The sequence below is a fragment of the Anabrus simplex genome, chromosome 1 (genome assembly GCF_040414725.1).
Source record: "Anabrus simplex isolate iqAnaSimp1 chromosome 1, ASM4041472v1, whole genome shotgun sequence".
Classification (NCBI taxonomy): Eukaryota; Metazoa; Arthropoda; class Insecta; order Orthoptera; family Tettigoniidae; genus Anabrus; species Anabrus simplex.
In genome coordinates, this window is record NC_090265.1 from 1,573,640,378 (window position 1) to 1,573,666,141 (window position 25,764).

The following is a 25,764-nucleotide window of genomic DNA, read 5'->3' on the forward strand; positions in this document are numbered from 1 at the left end:
ATTATTATTATTATTATTATTATTATTATTATCGTTTCAGCCATCTATGGGCTACGATTACGCAACTTAATTGCTTTCTCAAGTTCCTTCTCCTTCCTCTTTCGCCAGTATTCCTTCATCCGTTGGCTTGCTCGTGCTCGTTCTTCTGCCGAGAATACTCTATTCCCCTATTCTTCCTCGTTTTCTCATCAGTTAGGTCCTTCACCTCCGCAACTCTCTGCCTGAAGATTTTTCTGTTTGTTATATCTTCTGCCTTGACCCCACATTTTTCTATATCTCGGTGGACTTCTTTTACCCATGGGACTTGTGTCTTCCTATTATTATTATTATTATTATTATTATTATTATTATTATTATTATTATTATTATTATTATTATTATTATTATTATTATTATTAGTGGACCTGTGCCGCTCCACAGCATTCGTTATAAACAGGTCAGATAACTCGTCCTGGTATGCCCATCGTAGTCATGTTGTTGTTTGAGTCATCAGTCCATAGACTGGTTTGATACAGCTGTCCATGCCACCCTATCCCGTTGCTAAACTTTTCATTTCCACTTAACTACTACATCCTAAGTTATATCTGCTCTAATCTGCTTGTCATATTCGTACCTTGGTCTACCACCTCAAAAACCAACTGTACAAGATCTGGGTGTCTTAAGATGTACCCTGTAATTCTTTCTCTTCTTCTGGTCAAATTTAGCCAAATCGATCTCCTCTCACCAATTCGATTCAGGATATCTTCATTCGTGAATCTATCTACCCATCTCACCTTCAACATTCTTATGTAACACCACATTTCAAAAGCTTCTATTCTCTTTTTTTCTGAGCTAGTTATCGTCACTGTTTCACTTCCATACAATGCCACGCTCCAGACGAAAGTCTTCAAACTCATCTTTCTAATTCCTATATCAATGTTCGAGGTGAACAAATTTATTTTCTTAAGAAAGCTCTTCCTTGCTTGTGCTAGTCTGCATTTTATGTCCTCCTTACTTCTTCCATCGTTAGTTATTTTACTACCCAAGTAACAATAGTCATCTACTTCCTTTAAGACTTCATTTACTAATCTAATATATCCTGCATCACCTGACTTTGTTCAACCGCACTCCATTACTTTTGTTTTTGACTTATTTATTTTCTTATTGTATTCCTTCCCCAAGACTCTGTCCATCCCATTCAGCAATTTCTCCAGATCTTTTACAGACTCAGATAAAGTAACAATATCATCGGCAAATCTCTTGATTTCCTCTTCTTGAACTTTGATACTCTTTACAAATTAATCTTTGATTTTTTTTAATTGCCTGTTCTAACACTGAAAAGGAGAGGGGGACAAATTTCAGCCTTGCCTCACTCCTTTCTGTGTTACTGCCTCTTTTTTTCTTATCACTGAAGACTGATTTTGGTATAGATTGTAGATAATTCCATCATATGAACATTTAATAACGCTACATAATTGATTCATTGGTTATGTAGTTTATAACATTTTTCGGTACAACATTCACTGTACTTCGATTATTCGGGCTTGTATGGATCTTATAATTTTCAAACAATCTTTCCCGAGATAGGCAACATGACTGAGTATTGGTTCGGTTAAGTAGACACCCAGTTTTTCAAGAGGTTGTCCCTAAACTTTATTAATGGTCAAACAGAAGGCTAGTCGACTTGATACCTTCCCGTCTGGACATACGTCGACTGTTTCCTAAAAGCAGCATGTAAGTTATTAGGAACGTCTTACCATGTGCTGAGTCTGGGTAAGGTCAGAGATCAAAGAGTATCTAGCAGAGAATAGTAAGCCTTTTAAAAATATTATTATTATTATTATTATTATTATTATTATTATTATTATTATTATTATTATTATTATTATCCGGCTCCATGGCTAAATGGTTAGCGTGCTGGCCTTTGGTCAGTGGAGTCCTGGGTTCGATTACCGGCAGCGTCGGGAATTTTAACCATAATTGGTTAATTTCGCTGGCACGGGGGCTGGGTGCATGTGTCGTTTTCATCATCATTTCACCCTCATCATGACGCGCAGGTCGCCAACGGGAGTCAGATCAAAAAACCTGCATCTGACGAGCCGAACTTGTCTTCGGACACTCCCGGCACTAAAAGCCATACGCCATTTTATTTCATTTATTATTATTATTATTATTATTATTATTATTATTATTATTATTATTATTATTATTATTATTATTATTATTAATACAGCAGAAGAAGAGAGGATACGGTTACAAGGAGCGGCAGAGCTTCAGGTCTGAACGTGGTAGTTGCGAAAAGGATGAAATAGTTTAATTCAAGGTAGTAGTTAACTATTTTCATTTTTCTCTCCTTTCCTAATGCACCAAAATGTAATTAACAAAATGGAATAAGCTATATGCGCCGGCCCCGCAGTGTAGGGGTAGCGTACCTGCCTCTTACCTGGAGGCCCTGGGTTCAATTCCCGGCCAGAAAAGGAATTTCTAACTGAATCTGAAGGCTCGATCGAGGTCCACTCGGCCTACGTGATTACAATTGAGGAGCTATCTGACAGTGCGATGGCGGCTCCGGTCTAGAAAGCCAAGAATAACGGCCGAGGGGATTTGTCGTGCTGACCACACGACACCTCGTAATCTGCAGGCCTTCGGGATGAGCAGCGGTGGCTTCGTAGGCCCTGGCACTTCGGGGCTGTAGAGCCATGGGTTTTTTAAATAAATTATTTATAAAAACAGAAAAATAAAGTGAGCTCATGAAAACAAAAATTATGGTCTGTTAATTAATAAATCATTATTCATTTATGAATTCTTTTGTATTATATTATAAAATAAACATGGTTCATCGTGTGGGTTACTGTAGTCACGTCCTAGTTCGTGAACCATGGACAACGGCTGAGTGGCCTAGAAAGTGGTCCTGAGAGTCGGGATATCAGTTGCTATGGAATGGGAGTGGGCATCTCGGACATATTCTGAGTCATGGCCTTCCTTGTGCTCAGGCGGCTAGGACTATACAATACACCGTGGTCCATAACCCGTTAGAGGAGAGATCCTCACTTGGACTATGTGCAAGTAGGGTAGCATCCTGCTTCATGAATTTACCGAGCCCAGAAGATTTTAAGCAAGCGTCGGACCTATGGGAGTAACGGAGTCCCACTCCCATTCGACAGGCGAGAAACTCCTTGGAAACAACTTGGCGAACGAAATGGAATTCGATGGGGAGCTATCAATTTTAATGGGGCTTATGGAAGAAAGAAAGTAGAACTGGCTGTGTCAGCAAAGAGGATGCATCTGGATGTGCTAGGAATAAGTGATATTCGGGTAAGGGGAGATAACGAGGAAAAGATAGGAGATTATAACGTGTACTTAACGGATGTTAGAAAGGGAAGGGCAGAGTCAGGTGTAGGGCTGTTTATCAGGAATACCATTGCACGCAACATAGTTTCTGTTAGGCACGTAAATGAGCGAATGATGTAGGTAGATTTGTCAGTTGGAGTAATTAGGACTAGAATAGTCTCCCTGTATTCACCATGTGAGGGTGCACATGAGGATGAAGTTGACAAGTTTCATGAAGCATTGAGTGACATCGTGGTCAGGGTCAACAGCAAGGATCGAATAGTGCTACTAGGCGATTTCAATGCGAGAGTTGGGAATATAACTGAAGGATACGAAAGGGTGATTGGTAAATGTGGGGAAGATATGGAAGCTAATGGTAATGGGAAGCGTTTGCTGGACTTCTGTGCTAGTATGGGTTTAGCAGTTACGAATACATTCTTCAAGCATAAGGCTATCCACCGCTACACATGGGAGGCTAGAGGTACCAGATCCATAATAGACTATATCTTAAACCGACTTTGAATTCAGGAAATTAGGAATGTACGAGTTTTCCGGGGATTTTTCGATGATACAGACCACTATCTGATCTGTAGTGAACTAAGTATATGTAGGCCTAGGGTAGAGAAAGTGAAATCTGTTTGCAGACATATAAGGGTAGAAAAACTCCAGGACGAGGAAATTAGACAGAAGTACATGGATATGATTAGTGAGAAATTTCGAACAGTGGACAGTAAGCAGGGTCAGGATATAGAAAGTGAATGGGTGGCATACAGGGATACTGTAGTAGAAACAGCAAGGGAATGCCTAGGAACAACTGTGTAAAGATGGGAAATAGCGAACATCTTGGTGGAATGATGAAGTGAGAGCAGCTTGTTGTACGTAGATGAAAGAAACGGAGCGAAACAAATAGTTGCTGAATCCAAAAAGTAGTCGTGGGAAGATTTTGGTAATAACCTGGAAAGGCTAGGCCAAGCAGCAGGGAAACCTTTCTGGACAGTAAAAAAGAATCTTAGGAAGGGAGGGAAAAAGGAAATGAACAGTGTTTTGAGTAATTCAGGTGAACTCATAATAGATCCCAGGGAATCAGTGAAGAGGTGGAGGGAGTATTTGAAACATCTTCTCAATGTAAAAGGAAATCATCCTGGTGATGTTGCGAACAGCCAAGCTCATGGGGAGGAGGAAAATGATGTTGGTGAAATTATGCTTGAGGAAGTGGAAAGGATGGTAAATAAACTCCATTGTCATAAAGCAGCAGGAATAGATGAAATTAGACTTGAAATGGTGAAGTATAGTGGGAAGGCAGGGATGAAATGGCTTCATAGAGTAATAAAATTAGCATTATGGCTTCATAGAGTAATAAAATTAGCATTGAGTGCTGGTAAGGTACCTACAGATTGCACAAAAGCAGTAATTGCACGTATCTATAAGCAAGGGAACAGGAAGGATTGCAACAACTATCAAGGTATCTCATTGATTAGTATACCGGGCAAAGTATTCACTGGCATCTTGGAAGGGAGGGTGCGATCAGTAGTTGAGAGGGTAAGGTAAGGGTTATTCTGCCCGAAGGCAGGTCCGAACCTCCGCAGTGGTATTCCTGAGCCGGAGTTTACGTGCGGTAGGGTCCCCAGTTCCTTAGTAGTTGAGAGGAAGTTGGATGAAAACCAGTGTGGTTTCAGACCACAGAGAGGCTGTCAGATCAGATTTTCAGTTTGAACCAGGTAATTGAAAAATGCTACGAGAGGAATAGGCAGTTGTGTTTATGTTTCGTAGATCTACAGAAAGCATATGACAGGGTACCGAGGGAAAATATGTTCGCTATACTGGGGGACTATGGAATTAAAGGTAGATTATTAAAATCAATCAAAGGCATTTATGTTGACAATTGGGCTTCAGTGAGAATTGACGGTAGAATGAGTTCTTGGTTCAGGGTACTTACAGGGGTTAGACAAGGCTGTAATCTTTCACCTTTGCTGTTCGTAGTTTACATGGATCATCTGCTGAAAGGTATAAAATGGCAGGGAGGGATTCAGTTAGGTGGAAATGTAGTAAGCAGTCTGGTATATGCTGACGACTTGGTCTTAATGGCAGACTGTGCCGAAAGCCTGCAGTCTAATATCTTGGAACTTGAAAAGAGGTGCAATGAGTATGGTGTGAAAATTAGCCTCTCGAAGACTAAATTGATGTCAGTAGGTAAGAAATTCAAGAGAATTGAATGTCTGATTGGTGATACAAAGCTAGAACAGGTCGATAATTTCAGTTATTTAGGTTGTGTGTTCTCCCAGGATGGTAATATAGTAAGTGAGATTAAATCAAGGTTTCGTAAAGCTAATGCAGTGAGCTCGCAGTTGCGTTCAGCAGTATTCTGTAAGAAGGAAGTCAGCTCCCAGACGAAGCTATTTTCACATCGGTCTGTTTTCAGACCAACTTTGCTTTACGGGAGCGAAAGCTGGGTGGACTCAGGATATCTTATAAGTTAGAAGTAACAGACATGAAAGTAGCAAGATTGATTGCTGGTACAAGCAGGAGGGAACAATGGCAGGAGGGTACTCGGAATGAGGAGATAAAGGCTAATTTAGGAATGAACTCACTGGATGAAGCTGTACGCATAAACCGGCTTCGGTGGTGGGGTCATGTGAGGCGAATGGAGGAGGATAGGTTACCTAGGAGAATAATGGACTCTGTTGTGGAGGGTAAGAGAAGTAGAGGTAGAGGTAGAGCATGACGACGGTGGTAACACTCGGTTCCTAACGATTTAAAGATGAGTGGTATAGAACTAAATGAGGCCACAACACTAGTTGCAAATCGAGGATTATGGCGACGTTTAGTAATTTCACAGAGGCTTGCAGACTGAACGCTGAAAGACATAACAGTATATAGTGATAATGTATGTATGTATATAAAATAGAAGTCATGAGATATTTATCTTTATAGAAAAAAGAGGAATATTCACGTAATAAAAGCTACTGTTAGCTTAGTTTTTTTATAAATCTAAAATATTCAAAATAATGGAAAATTCTGCTGAGTTATCGTTACTCTCTGCTACTAAGAGTATATCCAACAAGCCACTGATGTGTAAAAATGTGTGGTCGGTACCAAATTAGAATTGCTTGCCTTGCCGTAATTTACACATGTGAGGAAGCGTGGGATGCGTCAGCCGTCAGGTACTTGGAGTCTCGCCCCCATACGATGGTCTACGTTATTCATTAAGATATAAAATAGGAACCGAGCAAATGTCTGCGCGTTATGGATCACGTAGCTATCGGCTTGTATTCGGGAGACAGTGGGTTCGAGCCTTTCAAGATAGTTTTTTGTCGTTTACCATTTTCCCACCAGGTAAATGTTGTATACCTTAGCCATGACCACTTCCTTCCCACTTCTGGCCCTTTCCTATCCCATCGGCACCATAAGACCTATCCGTGTCGGTCGACGTAAAGCAAATAATAATAATAATAATAATAATAATAATAATAATAATAATAATAATAATAATAATAATAATAATAATAATAATAATAATAATAATAATAATAATAATAATAATAGGAGTGCAACATACTGTGCATAATCCTGGAATTATTCAAAATTACATTAAATTTCCTGTTGGTCAAGGCCATGGTTAGAAAATACACTCGAGTTAGTTGGCCGCTCGGTTAGGGTCGCACGACTGTAAGGTTGCATTCGGGGGATGGGTTCAAATCCCACCGTCGGCAGCCCTGAAGATGGTTTTCTGTGGTTTCCCATTTTCACACTAGGCAAATGGTGGGGCTGTACCGAAATTAAAGCCATGGCCGTTACCTTTCCAATCCTAGCCGTTCCCATCCTTCCGTCGCCGAAAACCTTCGATGTGTTAGTGCGACGTTGAAAAAGTAGTAAAAATATTTTTTTAAATACATTTATCAATGAACAGTGTAAGAATGCGTGCACAAGGTAAAGTATTTTTCGTAAAGTTTTGCAGGTAAACAGGTAAAAACAGATGCAGATAAAGAACTTCGCTTTATTTCGGCGTCCCTCCGATATCTATAAGAAGAGAGAACCCAATGTCTCAATGACTGATCACCGTATGTTCTGAACCCCCGAATATAAGGTTAAATTTTCGCACAATGGTTATCCTTATGTGAGAGGAAGGGTTGGATAGTAATATTCATAATGTTGTTGGCAAAACTGTTACGTACATATTTCTACCTTCATCCAGTGACCACTGCCTCACATTCGACTCATATTACTCATTAGTAGAGCATATCACGGCAGAATATACTGTAATACGGTCGTCCGCTGTAATTAATACAGTATTATGAACATTCAACTAGTGCCTGCCTCAGTAATATGTATTTCCCCGTGACCGGCTAAAATGATATTCCAGAACACCTAATTGTCTTGGAATACTGTTTATTGTTGATTCTTCGCGCCGAAACAGATTCTGTAGGTCTTATGGCGTCAATAGGACAGCAAAGAGGTAAGAGTTGCAAGGGAGCAGATGTGGCCCTAATTAAGGTGCAGCCTGGTATGTAAATGGAAAAACACGGAAAGTCAACTTCAGGGCAGCTGACAGTGGGGTTCGAGACCAGTGTCTCCCGAATTCAAACTCACAGCTGTGCGACCCTAACCGCACAGCCAACTCGCTTGGTCTTGGGGTATTTCTAGCTATTGGTTTCTAATATTTCGTTGGTAACTTGGAAGAAAGTTCATTGGACACTATGTCGCATGTACGATATCGTCGGTTTACCCAACAAACTGATAAACATTCAGCCCTCGTTGCATATCGTTTCTCTAACATTCCAAGAAAGTAGAAATTAAAGAAATCTTACTTGGAATGAATGTCAGAGGAGAGATGTGTTCATAGCGATGTCTGGGAACCCACCATCTCGCCCCCAGAAGTACATTTACTTGTATAACCTAACGAAGAGCATTCCATGTCTCTTTCATTGCTGAAGTAGCAACTTGCATTCCTATTGGCCAATAGAAGTTGCCACGTGACGTCATTGTCGTGAATGATTTTACTTGGAATATCATACCAACCCCAACAGATTAAAAGCACGGGTAAATGAAACATATGAAGGAAACAACGTAGAATACAGAACATCAATAATGTTGTATGAAACTTACTTTTATGTAGAGGTCAATCAATCAATCAGTCAATCAATCAATCAATCAATCAATCAATCACTACTGATCTGCATTTAGGGCAGTCGACCAGGTGGCAGATTCCCCATCTCTTGTTTTCCTAGCCTTTTCTTAAATGATTGCAAAGAAATTGGAAATTTATTGAACCTCTCCCTTAGTAAGTTATTCCAATCCCTAACTCCCCTTCCTATAAACGAATATTTGCCCCAATTTGTCCTCTTGAATTCCAACTTTATCTTCATATTGTGATCTTTCCTACTTTTAAAGACACCATCCAAACTTATTCGTCTACTGATGTCCTCCCACGCCATCTCTCCACTGACAGCTCGGAACATACCACTTAGTCGAGCAGCTCGTCTCGGTACCAATAGTCTTTTTCGCAGGAAGCTAGAGGCCTAAGTCCTCTTCGCGGCGTCTATCTTGGGGCCTTACGTTCCAAGATACCCCTTACTTATCTCCATACCACTGGTCTTTGCTTGTTCCCATAGTTCTTAAATACGCAGGTTGGCAGCCTTGTGCACAGCTCGAATATGTCCTCTGCAAGAAGGCCGCGAGAGACAAAACAAATGACAGTTGTTCCGCGCGTTCGTGTGTTATGCGTGTAGAAAGTGGTAACGAGGGCCGAAGTATTCGTAACACCTTTAGTTACAACTCGGTCCAAACAGAGTACGGAACATCGAAATTTGCACACAGGCAGCCTCAATAGCGGAACGTCGGAACTTCTGCACACTATAGCCGAGACTATACGATCGCCGGTATTAATTATTGTAATCCGTTATACCTAACAGCCTGTACTGTGCGTCTATAATCGGAATCAGTACATCGCACGAAGGAAATTGCAGAGATAGAGATAATTTGAATTTTGAATTTTTTGCTAAATTACATGCCGCTGAGGTTGAAAAGCCCCTTTATTTAGAGTGTTCATATTATAATAGTCCGGTTTCATGGCTGAATGGTTAGAGTGCTGCATTTGGTCCAGAGGGTCCTGGGTTCGATTCCCACTCGGGTTGGGGATTTTAACCTTCATTGGTTAATTCCAATGGCTCGGGGGCTGGGTGTGTGTTCCGTCTTCAGCATTAGAATTCATCACAGGTAGAGCCCCATTCTGATAGACACGCAGATCGCCATTACGAAGTCAACTCGAAAGACCTGCACTCGGCCTCTTCGGAGGCCACACGCCATTATTATATAATAATATACGGGTTTATGAACACACTAACTAGATTAAGATATTTTAATTTTAAAATGAATTAAAATAAGGATACCAAATCCAATAAAATTAAAACATACATTATATAATAAGTAATAAAGTAAAACATTAAGCCTATTTATTATTTCAAACTACAAGAATATAAAGAATATAAACATAAGCAGAGAGTAAAACAATTATCTAAGAAATATACATATTTCTGATTAGTTGACACAAGAATGCATGATCTCAACCCCTTACGTACTCCTCCAGGAAGATAGATGTTAAGGACTGCTTTAGTTGAGTACCGTTAGTGTTATTTGCGAAATGGTGAAGATTATAGGTGTTACAGGTATGTGATGCAGTGAAAAATGGTACGATGTAGGAGAATTTGAAAGGTAGTTTTGCAAACCTACTGTTGTGCTATGCACTGACTCCATAGGTTTAAATGCATTATTAAGGTAGGATGTAGTCTTCAGTTTGAGAATTTTGTGCGTAGCAACAGCTACTGATATTTCACGACGTTCATGGTGTTTCAACCAATGCAGCTGTATGTAATAGGGTGTTATGTGCTCACCATGTCTGGAATTTGCCACGTAACGAACACATGCGTTTTGTACCCTCCGTAGTTTTATGTTTCAGATAAGTCGTTGTCTACGACTGAACCATAGTCAATGATTGGGAATATCAGACTTTGAACGAGTAGTTTTCACATGAGAGGTGGTGTACGTTACGTTTCAATATATGCATGGATGACACAACGTTTCGGATCATATTTGACGTATGAACCGACCAGGATAAGGCTCTGTGGAAAATTAGAACGAGGGAGAGACCGAGTGATTTGGCTACGTTGTTGGGTCGCGTAGCTGCGAGCTTGCGTGAAATGGTGCGTTCTAATTCCACCATAGGCAGCCCTGGAGAATGTATCCTTTACATTCCTATTTTCCACTCTAGGATAACAAATGCAGCGGAGAAAGTACAGGGATTATGTCGGATCTGTTGAGGAGGATATTATCAGACATCCACAAAGATTTATAAAATGTATCAATTGCAAATCAAAATCTAGGCGGCTACCCTCTATGATGATTAATGAAGACAAGGAAATTAGCTCACTGAAAGAAATTCTGGATAATTTTGTTGACACTTTCAAAAACTTCCATCCACCCAGTGTTTCCTGTAATTCTCACACCGAACAATTCGGGGAAATTAACTTATCATCAGGGGTAACTTCGGCATCGGAAGTCTGCAACATCTTGAAGTCGATGAATACGAAGATATCATGTGGTCCAGGTGACATTCCGGGAATTGTGTTACGTGAGTGTGCCGAGGAGTTGGCAACCCCACGAGCCACGATAATCAACTGGTCTCTTCGTATAGGCAATTTCCCGTCTGAATGGAAGAAAGGATATGTTATTCCAGTCTTTAAGAAAGGTGACAGATCTTTATTTCTCAATTACAAACCAGTAGCTCTTCTTTCACTCACTTCCAAAGTAGCGGAAAGAGTCGTGTACCAAGCCTTGTACAGTGAAGTCTGCAGCTTGGTTTTGTCCAGAACCACTCAACTACCACCATTCTTGCTGTGTACTCCCACTCCATATCTAGCGCTCTGGACAACTGCAAGCAGGTTGATGCCGTGTACACGGACTTTTCCAAGGCTTTCTACTCTGTGCAGCATAGTGATCTCCTGATTAAGTTGTCAGCATATGGCATTCATGGAAGCTTTCTTGAATGATTGAAATGCTATCTTTATGACAGGAGGTATTCAGTAAAATACGAGGGTATCATTTATCGTCCTTATCAGCCCATATCTGGCGTTCCACAAGGTTCACTACTGGTACCTCTGTGTTTCCTTCTCTTTGTTAATGATCTGCCATCACAAATCCATTCGAGCTACTACCTGCTCTATGCTTATGACCTTAAACTCTACAGAGTAATTGAAAAGATGAGTGACTGTGAATTGTTACAGTCTGATATAAATAATATTAGTGATTGGTGCAAAAAAGTGGCATTTAACCCTAAATATTCAAAGTGCAGTGCAATATCCTTCATGAGAAAATCGCAAGTCAGTGTATTCAATTATCATATAAAGGATCAAAAGTGAAGTGTGTTAATAAACTTAACGATCTTGGTATTATTTTTAGCAATCAAAATGGTCTGTCATTCAATGAGCATGTGTTAAATATCGTTAACAAGGCATTTCAAACGTTAGGTTTCCTCAAAATGAATTGCAAGTGTTCTAAATCTGTTGTCACATTGAAAACCCTGTATTTTTCGCGTATACGATCTAGTCTAGAGTACTGCTCTGAAGTATGGATCCCCTCACAGCAATAATTAGTTAATACCTTAGAGCGAGAAAATATCAGATTCTCAAAATGGGTCAGTAAAACGTGTTTGGGTATCAAGCTGTCATCGATAGATTATGATATGAAAATTATTTGGGGATATTAGGTCGTGTAATATTAAATACCAGCTGATGCGTTTCGATCCTGCAACCAGGATCGTCTTCAGAGCAATAACAAAGCAAAATGGCAACTGTCATTCCATTGTAACCAGACTCAAGATAGAGAGACCCTGTTAGAAAAATAGTTCATTCCAGGGCCTCCAGAGTCACGGAGAAAGATGTTGACGAGTTAACTATGGAGGGTAGCCATGATCTACTCAGTATATGGCTGTCACCTTTGTTGAGATTATTCGGGCGTTTAGCAATTTCTATCGCCTCACGAATGATTCTAGGAATAAAATGTTTATCTTTACAAATGACAGAAGTTGCATCAAAAATTATTTGATGGTCATTATGTATGGCATGTTCTGCCACAGCAGACTTCTCTGGCTGGCAAAGACGTAAGTGCCTGCGATGTTCTTTAACCCTTGTTTCTACCTTCCTACATGTTTGGCCAACATAAACCGATCCACAGGAGCAAGAAATCATGTATATTCCAGCACAGTTTAAACCAATAGGATCTTTGACAGATCGCAAACAATTGCCTATATTAGGCTTAAAAATCGTCTTGATATTGTGCTTTCTAAGAATATTGCCAATCCTATCCGTGACAGATTGTACGTATGGCAAGAAGGCCAGACTCAAAGGACGAGAATCATGTGACAATCTGTCTTTGGGCTTAGGATGTAGCACTTCGTCAATCTGTTTCCTTGAATAGCCATTGATCAAGAATGTTCTGGTCAAGAACTCAAGTTACCGTTTAATTTATCCTCCTCACAAACCTCCCTTGCTCGGCTGATTAGGATGTTAAGCACAGCACGATTTTGGCAAGGATGGTGATGAGAGGCCCCATGAAGGTATCTGTTGGTATGGATGGGTTTACGGTAAACCGAATGGCCTAAAGTTCCATCTGATTTCTTAGAAACCAAAACATCCAAGAACGGCAGACATCCTCCATGTTCAGTCCCCATGGTAAATTTAATGTTTGGATGTATGCTATTCAAATGGTCCAAAAAATGGATAATTCGTGTTCACCATGCGGCCAGATAACAAATGTGTAATCGACATATGTCAACCAGATGGAAGGCTTGAGCGTGCAAGATTGAAGACAACGCTCTTCAAAATCTTGCATATAGAAATTAGCGATGACTGGTGCCAATGGCGATCCCATGGCAACCCCATCCATTTGTTCATATATTGTACCATGAAAACTGAAATATGTGATGGTGAGGACAAGGTGAAACAGATTAACAATGTCACCAGGAAAGATTTTATCCAACAGAGACAAGGTGTCCATGACGGGAACCCTAGTGAACAGAGACACAACATCAAAACTGTCGCAAACCACGAGGCTTCTACAGTTCCCCGACTTTATGGCCTTCCTAAGATCCATAAAGACGAGTTCCCCGTAGACCTATTGTTAACAGTATAGGTTCCCCTACATACAACCTGGCCAAATACCTTAGAGAACTTCTTAAGCCGTACATAGGTAATGGGGCATCCATCAGGAATTCATCGCAGTTTATTGGTATTTTATCCAATCTGCATGTATCTCCTGGTGATATTATAGTCACCCTGGAGGCCCTGGAATGAACTACATTTCTAACAGGGTCTCTCTATCTTGAGTCTAGTTACTATGGAGTGACAGTTGCCATTTTGCTTTGTTATTGCTCTGAAGACGATCCTGATCGCAGGATCGAAACGCGTCAGCTGGTATTTAATATTACACGACCTAATATCATCAAATAAATATCATAATGTCATTTAATGGTCGTGAAAGTCTACGTATTAAGATTATGATTTGTTTTGTACAAACATGTGTAATGAGTCTCATAGAACTAGGCGCAGGTATGTCAAAGCACGTTTCATACACAAATGTATCGGTAATTTCCTTGCCTGTCCCAATTTACTCCAGTTGCTACCAATTCATGTTCTTTCCGCCACACCCGACAGGTTGCCACCTTTCACTTACCCAGGTGCATAACGGAATCACAGAGGAACTCTTGGTTTAATGCAGGCCCCAAGATCCCTGAACCAAATTAGTGGGATGGTGGATATATTTCACTCGTCAGCTAGTGAAATTTGCAGACATCTTATGGACGCTTCATAGACAGTGTGTTTCTTGTATCTTATTCTGTGCAATTGGTAACTGAAACTTAAACTTCCTTCCTTCGGTCATTTCAAATGTATAAACACTTTTCTGTTTTCATTTGTTCCTTATGTGTTTTGTAAATATGTATCTATACTAATATTATAAAGAGGAAAAATTTGTATGTTTGTTTGTAACGGATAGACTCAAAAACTACTGAACCGATTTTAAAAATTTCTTCACCTATAGAAAGCTACATTGCCAGTGAGTAACATGGGCTGCATTTTATTTTCAAAACAATTCGAGGTGGGGGGGGCACGGGGGGGAGATATAAAAATAATAGGCTAATATAGGCAAAATATAGAATTTGTCGTATTAGGACGAGACAAAGCTCAATTTAATCCTCTTAACGCAAAGAGCAAAACTCGGTAAGCCCTACGGGCCCGAAAACCATGTTTTAAGGCCCTAAAACCAACCGTTACGGAAATATTGGCACCACACTACCCCTGCTCTAGGATGGTGGTGGTGGTGGTGATTATTGTTTTAAGAGGAAGTACAACTAGGCAACCATCCTCTTTTTAACACTAATCAGAGGGAAGAAATGGAAGGGATCCGACACTTCGAAAAATGAAGATATCGGCCAAAGGAAGGCAAAGGCCACGAAGGGCGTGAAAATGAAAGACTCCCCAGCCCTCGCAAACCTAATAGCGTCGGGGTCGGAAAAGAACAAGAGTCGACCAAGAGAGGTCGGATAGGATAGATTACAGTGAGGAGCCTAGCACAAGTAAGTGGAAACAATGCCAGGACTCAGCTAAGGGCCCAGTGGTCCCCAACCTACGCTCCAAAGGTCAGAGCCCCTGGGGCCCCTTTTAGTCGCCCCTTACGACAGGAAGGGGATACCGTGGGTGTTATTCTACCGCCCCCACCCACAGGGGGACCTGCTCTAGGAATCGGATAAAAGAAATGAACTGCCGTATCCATGGCAATGTCAGCTCCGGGATTCTAGAGCAGCGAGATTATGCATGTAGGTTTGGACATAGCTGCCAACCAAAATTGGTACACATAAGACTTACTATCTGAAAAAAAATATACTGTTGTATAAGGCACTCATAGGACTCCTTTGGGCGGGGATGAGATGGGGGTGAAGTATAAAAATCTTACTACTGTATATATAAAAATGGATGTGTGTGTGTGTGTGTGTGTGTGTGAATCACACATCTCTTCCTAAACCACTGGAGCAATTTCAACCAAACTTGGTACACGTATTACTTACTATCGGGAGACAAGCACTGTGGGGGTAAGCTATCGCTAGCGCCCTTAAGGGAGGGGGGTCACGGGGGTGGTTATAAAAATAGTCGAGAATAGTGTCGAATTCATAGTTTTCGGCGTCGTTGAGTTGAAAAGTAATACTCCAGATTTCTTAAAAGTCCAAGTTCAGCCCCCCTTTACGTGGGGAGCGAAAGGGGGGGATATAAAATAATTAAAAACAGTTTCGAATCCATAGATTTCAGGGTCTCTGAGATGAATAGTAATACTCCGGATTTTGTAAAATTCGAAGTGGGGGGCGAAGGGGGTGAGATATAAAAATTATCGAAAAACTATATATAAAAATTTTATTTTCATCTTCTTACTATGTATAAAAATGGATGTATGTGTGTGCGTGGGTGTGTGTGTGTGTGTGGGTGTGGGTGTGGGTGTGGGTGTTGCTGTGTAAATGACACATCTCCTCCTAAACCACTGGAGCAATTTCACCAAACTTGGTACACTTATCAATTAGTATCAGGAGACAAAGCGCGTGGGGGTAAGACACCCCTAGCACCCTTATGGGCAGGGGGCGAGGGGGGTGGTATAAAATAATCTAGAATAGTATCGAATCCATAGTTTTCGTGGTCGTTGAAATGAATAGTGACACTCCGAATTTTTTAAAGTTCATGTTCAGCCCCCTTTGGGTTGAGGGTGAGGGGGGAGTGAGATATAAAAATAATCGAAAACAGTGTCGAATCTACAATTTTCGGGGTCACTGAGATGAATGGTGACAATCCAGATTCTTTATCTCTTAGGGGTGGGGGCGAGAGGGAGACAGTCTCATTGACAGTTGAAATCCTGTACATCGTATCTATAGTGCGACGGCTAAATGCATATGGTTATCACTTATTAATTTTTGACAGGATCAAATACATCCCAGTCAATTCGAGCTTCCATAAGGACGAAGTTTTACTCGAAAATTAAATAATCTAAAACTTGAAATCAAACACATCTAAATCATATCACTCTGCAAGTGAGAAAGGAATTCTGAAAAAAATCACTTCACACATAACTAACTGGTAATGCAAATCTTAAAAGGTAAATATTCAGAAACTATCCGGGCAACGGCGGGTACTACAGCTAGTATATTATATATTGCTTACTTATAATTAGTAGTCGTAGTAGTAAGTACTGTTAATAATATTACTATTTGAATGTATTATATCATCTGTAATTGGAGAATTAATAACTCTGTTGATGATAAATAAACAAATCAAATCAAATCAAATCAAACCTTCATTAACCCATGGCCGCTACTTTTACCAGTCCTAGTTTTTTCTCATCTTTGCATTGCCGACTTTTAATGTAAATATATATTGCAGAGAGTGTGAATATATATATGATGGTCGGAAACTAAGTGAACCGGGTATATGGGCTTTAGAAGATTGGTCAAACGATCATACCTATAAATAATTTGAAAAAATAATTCGATATCTCGCCCTGTTCTCATTTTACCAGTTGAGGTTAACCAATCAGATCGCCTCGCGTGTGAATTCAAATAGGCTAGGTGAGGCGGTTGTTACTAAATCTGCACTGACTAACGTTTCAGGATACAAATTACGTCACCAGTGTATACACTTTGGCCTGAAGTTGCAACTACCTAGCAAGATAGTGTAAGATGTCAAATATCGAAAATAATCATAGATAAAGGTATTTAATTCAGTAGTTAAAGCAAAGTTATTGTATGGAGGAGAAATTTGGGGAGTAGATGATGGAAGTGCAGTACTGAATGTAGCCGAAAGTAAATTTGCCAAATTAAAATGGGGTTGTTGAGTAAGAATGATCTAAGAAGAGATGAGTAAACTGGCAGATATTGTTCAACGAATAGTGAAGTGTTGGTTGAGACACAAGTCTGGGGCTGGAGGTGAAATTTTAAGATTATAATATCAGTGCCAATATCTGACACCTTCTCTTAATGGTGAACGTGCTGGTCTTCGGTTCAGAGGGCGCCGGGTTGATTCCCGGCCGAGCCGCAAATTTTAACTGCGTATGATTAATTGCCCTGGTTCAAGGACTGTGTTCGTCTCAGTACACTTCTCTCTCTCTACATGTCACACTACCAGCCACCACATACCCCCATATAAGATTGGAACCCCTGTGGGTGGGGACGGTAGAATAGTACCTGCAGTATCCCCTGCCTGTGGTAAGAGGCGACTAAAAGGGGCCCCAGGGTCTCTGGACTTGCGAGCGTGGTTTGGCAACAACGATGTCGTAGCTGAGTCCTGGCATTGCTTCCACTTACTTGTGCCAGGCTCCTCACTTTCATCTATCCTATCCGACCTCCCTTGGTCGACTCTTGTTCTTTTCCGACCCCGACGGTGTTAGGTATCGAGGCCTAGGGAGTCTTTCATTTTCACGCCCTTCGTGTCCCTTATCTTTCTTTGGCCGATATCTTCATTTTTCGAAGTGTCAGATCCCTTCCTTTTTATATAGAGGATGGTTGCCTAGTTGTACTTCCTCTTAAACAACAATCACCACCACCATCACCACATAGGATTGGTGCGAGTAGGGGCATCCCGCTGTAAAACTGGGCCTTATACACACACAATTACCGATCCCAAAAACTGGAAAATATCCAGGAAGAAGAAGATCAGCATCAAATGAAACATCAAAATTAGGCCTACTTGGAGGATGGGAGGTGAAAACTATTGAATGGCATAAGAATGAGGTATTATTGAGAAAGAAATTTATCAAAGAATGACGGGAGATTTTGTAAGAATGTGGTCCAATGAGAAATATAAATACAAACTATAAGGACATAATGTAACACCAAGAGAATATTAGCAAATTTCTCAAAAGAAAAATATTACAATAAGGAGCCAGACGTTAGCTAAAAGGGAAATGAGAGGGGTAATAATGATAGTATGTAAGAATAAAACCATATGATAAAAAAATAAGAAAATTCAATGCATTTTATATGTGAACGATTTAGTAGCGAAACTCATACTAAATGACACAAGAAAGATAAAGTATATAGGTTGGATAGAGATATATAAAATGGGGAATGAACTTTGCACTCCTGTTGTTATTACACGAGGGGGAACAGTAAAACTATGTTACATTATCAGAGAAGCGTGAGAAGGGAAATATAATAATAAGAATTTTATTGCAGCCAATGGCAATAGGCCTATAAGAAATAAATAAAATAAAATATCTTTCCACTTATTGTCACCAAGTTTGTTTGCACTTTTAATTGCCATTTTCACTATTCATTAGCAAGCTGGGTGATCGTTTGTTGCCTACGCTTGCACTGTAAAGCATGATACTTCTCACAGTGTTGGTCACAGAGTCTACACACGCAATCCGGGCCTGGTTCATGATAATTCAAGGTCTGGCATACTTTATGATGAAACCCATGTATGGCAAACCTCGTAACTGCATGCCGTAAGTCATATCCTGTGCGTGTCCATTCACGGTTGATCATGGCGTCTGTCCCGTAGAAATCCATCCCAATATCTGCTCTTTTTTCTTTCAGTTCTTGTAAGAGTTCCCGATAACTTCTTGTGGATGGTAGCAGTAGGTGAAGTCTTACATCCTCCACTAAAAACGTTTCCCTCGCCAATACATAGACTAGTCGAGATGGAGTGTATTTTGAGACGCTTAGAACTCGCTTGAGGAACCTCGCTTTCAGACTTTCCATTTCTTGCAGTTGTTTCATCGAGAGGAACTCCCATATTAACTCCAGACCATATGTGCCTTCAGGCATAACCTTGATTACGAAAAGTCGCATGGTTGTCTCCAGGGACAGGCGTGGGAAATATAGAAAGATAGAAAAGCTGAAAACGGAGAAAATCATGTTGCTAGTAGTAAGGATATCATGATTATCTAGACTCCGTGACTTGGTTTAAAGTCTAGGATATACGTCAAACGTCTTAGTTTGTTTACTTATAACGTTCTTCTTATTCCAGGTATGTATGCTGCTGCGAAGGTCCATGAGGTCGCCCTGCTTTTTCACGTAATGTAAGTGTAGACTCCTTGTTCATTATTTCTGTACCATGCACATTAGCAACTCGCAACATAACGATGGAGATGACAAGTACAGAATTTTGCATGGCATTGATCGTCATAGCTCCGGTTTATATTTCTGATACGTGTTGTGTGCTTAATTTCGATGCAGTATTGAGTAAAGTATTTAAATTTGTGTTACACGTCAGAACAATACTTAACGCAAATTTAGTTTTGTCTGTGAATATGAGATTAACGTTCGAAGATTATCTTCTGTTACGTTACGTCGAAAATTTGAGTTCAATGTTGCGTTCCCTTGGCTTATGAAAATATTCGTACTATGTCGAAACTTGATATCTATAGTGCAAACAACAAGACAAAAACATGTCTGGCCTTCATTGCGTGTGGAATAGTTTGTATCAAGTTCCGAGATTAATTGTCTACTCTGCAAACGTTTAGATCATATTAATTTACATGTCAGCTTCACGATATGGAAAATTAAAAATAAAATAAAATATATATTTCTTGCAGAATAAAATATAAATGAGTGCCTCTCAACAAAATGTTAATTATATTCTACCATCAGGTTGGCATAGTAGCCTCTCGAGTTCTAGATCTGCTATGAACTTAGGATAGTCTCGAGGATTGAGAAGTGGGTCAAAATCTCAGTCTTCGCTCTTCTGAAAGGAGTTTCCCGTGGCTCCTAACTGCTGAGATGGGGCTTCGACCACTTTCATGTCGTTGTTGATGGTTTTGTGTTCTTATTCTTATTCTTATTCTTATCCTTATTGTTGTTTAACGGCAGATATTCAGAATTTTTCAATCGATCGTCGGGGATCCCAATACAGACCTGGTCAGGTTATTCATCTCTTGGCTTTAACAGCCCAATCTTCGCCTCTCCAAGAAGTGTCCACCGTCAGGTTTGTTCCTTTTATTTTTTACAAATTGCTTTACGTCACACCGACACAGATAGGTCTTATGGCGACGATGGGACAGGAAAGGGTTGGGAGTGGAAAGGAATCGTCCGTTGATTTTATTAAGGTACAGCCCCAGCACTTGCCTGGTGTGAAAATGGGAAACTATTTTCAGAGCTGCCGATAGCGGGGTTTGAACCCATTACTTCCTGAATGATATCTGACAGATACGAGACCTAAACAGCGCAGTCACTGGCTCGGTCTATTAGTTAATGTGTTGTTCTGTTTATACGTTGCATAATTGGTGAAACTAAAGATTTTGTTGTCGTGAAGGCGTGTATTGAGATGGAAATGTTCTACTGCTTGATTTCTGGTATTACTTCTACAGTTTTGGTCTAATAATAATAATAATAATAATAATAATAATAATAATAATAATAATAATAATAATAATAATAATAATAATAATAAATTATTATTATTATTATTATTATTATTATTATTATTATTATTATTATTATTATTATTATTATTATTATTATTATTATTATTATTATTATTATACGATGATGGCTTTTTTTTTACGAGTTGAACCGTGGTGTTGATTTTGGATGTCTGAGGAGCCTGATTACCTCGGATCGGGTAGGAGTATATCAGTCGCCTTGATAAAGAATGCTACAACGTATTCGAAAAGTCAGCAATCTTGACTTAAGGTACATTAAACAATAGCACGCTCCAACGCAGAGAAAGAGCTTCATAGTAGTTTAACAGAATACTAACTGTAACCCGTCAAGACATGACGGTCAATGGGGTAAATATTTTTTTGGGATTTCCTTATATAAGACATTCTTTGAACTTTTTTAATATAATTTTCTTTACATCGCACCGACACAGATAGGCCTTACGGTGACGATGGGACAGTAAATGGCTAGGGACAGGAAATGGCTAGAAGTGGGAAGGAAACAATCATGGCCTTAATTAAGGTACAGTCTGGTGTGAACATGGGAAACCACGGGAAAGCATCTTCAGGGCTGCCGACAGTGGGATTTGATCCCACTATCTCCCGAGTGCAAGCTGATAGCTACGGGAACCAAACCGCACAGCCATTTGCTCGGTGTATTCCTTGTATAATTACCATTTGGCACTATTGCAACTTTAGAATATCGCTCTCTTGACATTGCAACATTTAGGTAACCAGTCATGGCTGAAAACTGGCTGAGATAAATACAGACATTCACGTCCCTTGACCTTTATTGGTCATGATACAAAATACCAAGCGAATTGGAAATTGATGCCTCGTGAAAGAAAACGAAAGTGTTTTACCGGATTTTGTTAAATGATTACGAGGGATTAGAGTCTCTGTCCCGCTTTATCTCCACTTGAAAATGAAAATCCACAGCCTGTTTCCAGTCATCTGACCAGGTCAGGAAAGGAATGAATGAACCCCCCATCTAGCGGGCTGGATAGGAAATGTGCCGACTGCTGAAGCCCGTCGCACTCCTCTGGGGCAATGATAAATGACTGACAGATGAAATGAAATATTAATGGAGAGTGTTGCAGAAATGAAAGATGACAGGGAAAACCGGAGTACCCGGAGAAAAACCTGTCCTGCCTCCGCTTTGTCCAGCACAAATCTCACATGGAGTGACCGGGATTTGAACCAAGGTATCCAGGGTGAGAGGCCGTCGCGCTGCCGCCTGAGCCACGGAGGATCAGCTTTATCTCCACTTATTATTTCCAAATCTAAACAATTTTCGTACACTCTTCTTACAGTTAGGCCCTAATCTGCTTCTGTTCAGGATCCGTTGGGAAACGTTCAAATTTCTAAGGATCACAACTATGGCTCCAACTTTTAGAAAAATTCATTCCAAGGAATTCAAGAATGATGTAGGAAACTGAAGTAGCTAACTTTCATCTTCAGTATTAATCTGTTGACGCTAGTGTATGGTTTTGAACTGCAGGGTATAAACCTAATGACTTTAAAATAATTAATTAATTAAGATGACAACTTTAGAGAAAATTATTACTTCTTTCCCAGAAGTAAAAGTTCTGCTATAAATTTCAATCACGATATCATCATGTGCTAAAATTCTGGCTGGTAGTTTAATAACATTTGACCCGTCACCATCTACAGAGGGGTAGTCGCCGTTACGGATTTCTTGAAAAAGATCAGCGGATTCCATTTTTTGTGGTTTTTGCCCGCATATTTTTTATGAAAGCAGCTTATTTTGAAGAAGGGTCAAAGAGGAGAGAATTTTAACACAATTATAAATAAATAATTGTTTGGCGATAAGCATGCAGGAAAACAGGCAAAAACCTTTATGAAATCTCCAACAAGAACATAATATTCCCGCTAGAAGGAATAGAATGGCGTTATCTATGATATATTTTAGAAGACGATTCACATACATTAATGAATGACTATCTGACATTGGGGCTTTATCCCATACTGAGCCGCGCTAATCGAATGTAATGTGCGCTGTTCAACCGCTGGGCAGGAAAACAGCAATAATTCCTGTCCATGTTACTGTTGTAACATGAGCTCCTAAATTGAAGCACTTCAGTATTATATATTGTGAATGTTTTTCTAGTGCCCCCGGGACCATTGATGAAAAATGCATTCTTGACATTGGTGTTGTTTTGTTGGAGCACGTCAATGATTTCATTAATAACTGAAAGTTGTTCCTGGTTTTTTACGAGTACCATACCAGCCAAATCAAAATTGAAAATTAGCACATTAGTATGACATGGAGGATCGACTCACTTTGCTGACTACGAGCTACCCGAATGCAAGAAGTTCACACCCTCAGTGTTAAACTTTCTCGGAAATTACTCAAGCTAGCAAATATAGGGAGAGACGACATGGAGAACGAAACGTTCAAATTTATCCGAAAATCACTTGAAGCTAGTAAATATAGGGATAACTACAGAAGAGACATTAACATTGCGCTGAATAGCTTCTTCTCGGCCAAGCGATTCGCTACCCAACACAGGCTGGAAGAAGCTGACCAGGAAAACGTCTGACCTCGCATGCGTGCTTGCCCCCTTCCACCTCCTCTATTATGCCCCATTCCTCACTGCTGTCACAGTTCAGGTGGTCTTGAAGTACTGGCAAGTGATTTGGCCAATCAGAATGCTACGTTTATCTTTAATAATTTAAATATATACGGCAAGAAATATTTTTGCTTTTAAAGACACTCTGAAAATCTGCAGGCCAAGAGCTGTCGTCAGAATGCTTTACGATGTCAATCGGTTCAAAAGTTCTCTCAAAGTCGCTGTAGCAACAATCAGCCTAGTGTTTTAAATATATACTGTAGATGGGATCTTCACCTTGGAATGGTAGAACATTTCCTTACAGGGATTCCATTAACATGCCAGAAAATCTAATAAAATGAGTAACGTAATAATGAGAATAAGAAAAAAAACCATAACACAAGAAAATAAGCGACATTCAGCCATAACGCCTAAACAGATTTGGGAGCCCGTAAACGTTGACCAACTATCCCAAGATTCGATCCCGCAATCCAAACCACAAGAGAACTGCACTACAGGACGCCTAATACATTATTTTTCTCAGGGAATCATTCCCACTATTCTCGTCTTTCATTTTGTTTAGCAGTTTGACGTCGCTCTATCATACAGAGGTTTACCGGGACGGAGGGATAGGAAAGGACTTAGACTGGGAATTAAGCTACCTTGGCATTAATTAAAGTACGTACGGCGTCTACGTGGTAAGAAAATAGAACTTAAAATCTCTCTTCAGGTTTGCCGACACGACGATCGGATTCGAACCCACCACCTTTTCGAGTATAAGTGACAGCTGCATGAACCAACTTCTTCTTCTTCTTCTTCTTCTTCTTCTTCTTCTTCTTCTTCTTCTTATTATTATTATTATTATTATTATTATTATTATTATTATTATTATTATTATTATTATTATTATTATTATTATTATTATTATAAAATACACTGCATTTGGGACATATTCCGATGGTAAACGTTCATACAGTAGTTTACAGAACGTCTTCTAAGCGGAAAATTAAAGTAGTTCGGAACGGAGCCCTTCAAGTAACTCAAATGATAAGTTTAAAATATTCATAATCCATGAAGGTGTTGTTGCTTGAGTCATTAGTCCATAGACTGCTTTGATGCAGCTCTCGATCCACCCTATCCTGTGCTAATATTTTCATCTCTACGTAACTACTGCATGCTACATCTCCTCTAATCTGCTTGTCATATTCATACTTTGGTTTACCCCTACCGCTCTTATCGCCTACACTTCCAAACTACGAGACATATTCCTTCCCAATTTATTGTAGATAATTATACCCCCCAATAGGCGCATACATCTCATTAAAAGTATTAACCCGCTAAGACGTCTGCTTCCCAACCAGGTGACTTTATATATTGGAGAGCTGCGTGCGCATCTTGACGACGTTCACAGCCGTACTGCTTGACATTTTTGACCGGCCTGTTACTGTCAAATCAGACTACTCCTCAGTGGAATGCATGAGGCCAAGTGAACCCTGTTCCACCCCTTAGTGAAGGATTAAATCCTTGGACAAGCCGGGAACCGAAACCAGGATATCTGGGTAAAATGCTGGTACGTAACCTCTACACTAGAGATAAGCATAAGCCCGCCGATTCTTCGAACTTGTTCAAGCCCTTAAGGGACCCATTCACAGTCGAGCGGGTTGGCGAGCTGGTTCGTGACCTTGGTCGCACTGACCAGCTCGAAGGTGTATGGGGGGTTGTTGAGGGTTGGGCTCGAGGTTGAGTCCGTGTTGGCGGTTCGACAGCTAAGCCGGCGAACCCGACTGGTTCGCCAACCCGTCAGTGTGTGCATGGCCACTACCTGACCGGGTCGCTGTGGTCTCGTCTGTAGCTTAATTTGGTTTCTGTGTGAGTTAATTAGGCCTACCTCGAATAACAATGACTTTTGAGGAGAATAAGCAGTTCCGGGAAGAATTTGCGAGTCCTAGAGCTTTCCCATCCTTGCGTCACGCAATACCTTCCATGTGTTAGTGCGACATTCAAACACTAATAATAATAGGCTAACAATAATAATAATAATAATAATAATAATAATAATAATAATAATAATAATAATAATAATAATAATAATAGTAATATGAATATGAAGAAGAAGAAGAATCCATGGTCTCCCGATACTCTCCTTCAAATATTATTAGCCTATAGACCATTCTGCTATGACATATACGGTATGCCTTTCGCGCCTCTGCCTTTAAGTTGTTAATACTGTAAGTATGTATCATACATTACTATAGTAGTGAAATTTTCTGTATTTCATAATTAGTAGTGAAATAACATTTCTCAAACTAATCACTTTCAAAAGAATATTACGTTTGTGATATAAAAACGATCTTATAATACATCACAATCAAAACTGTGTAGGCCCACTTACGTGCAAATATTCCTGCTGCAACGTATC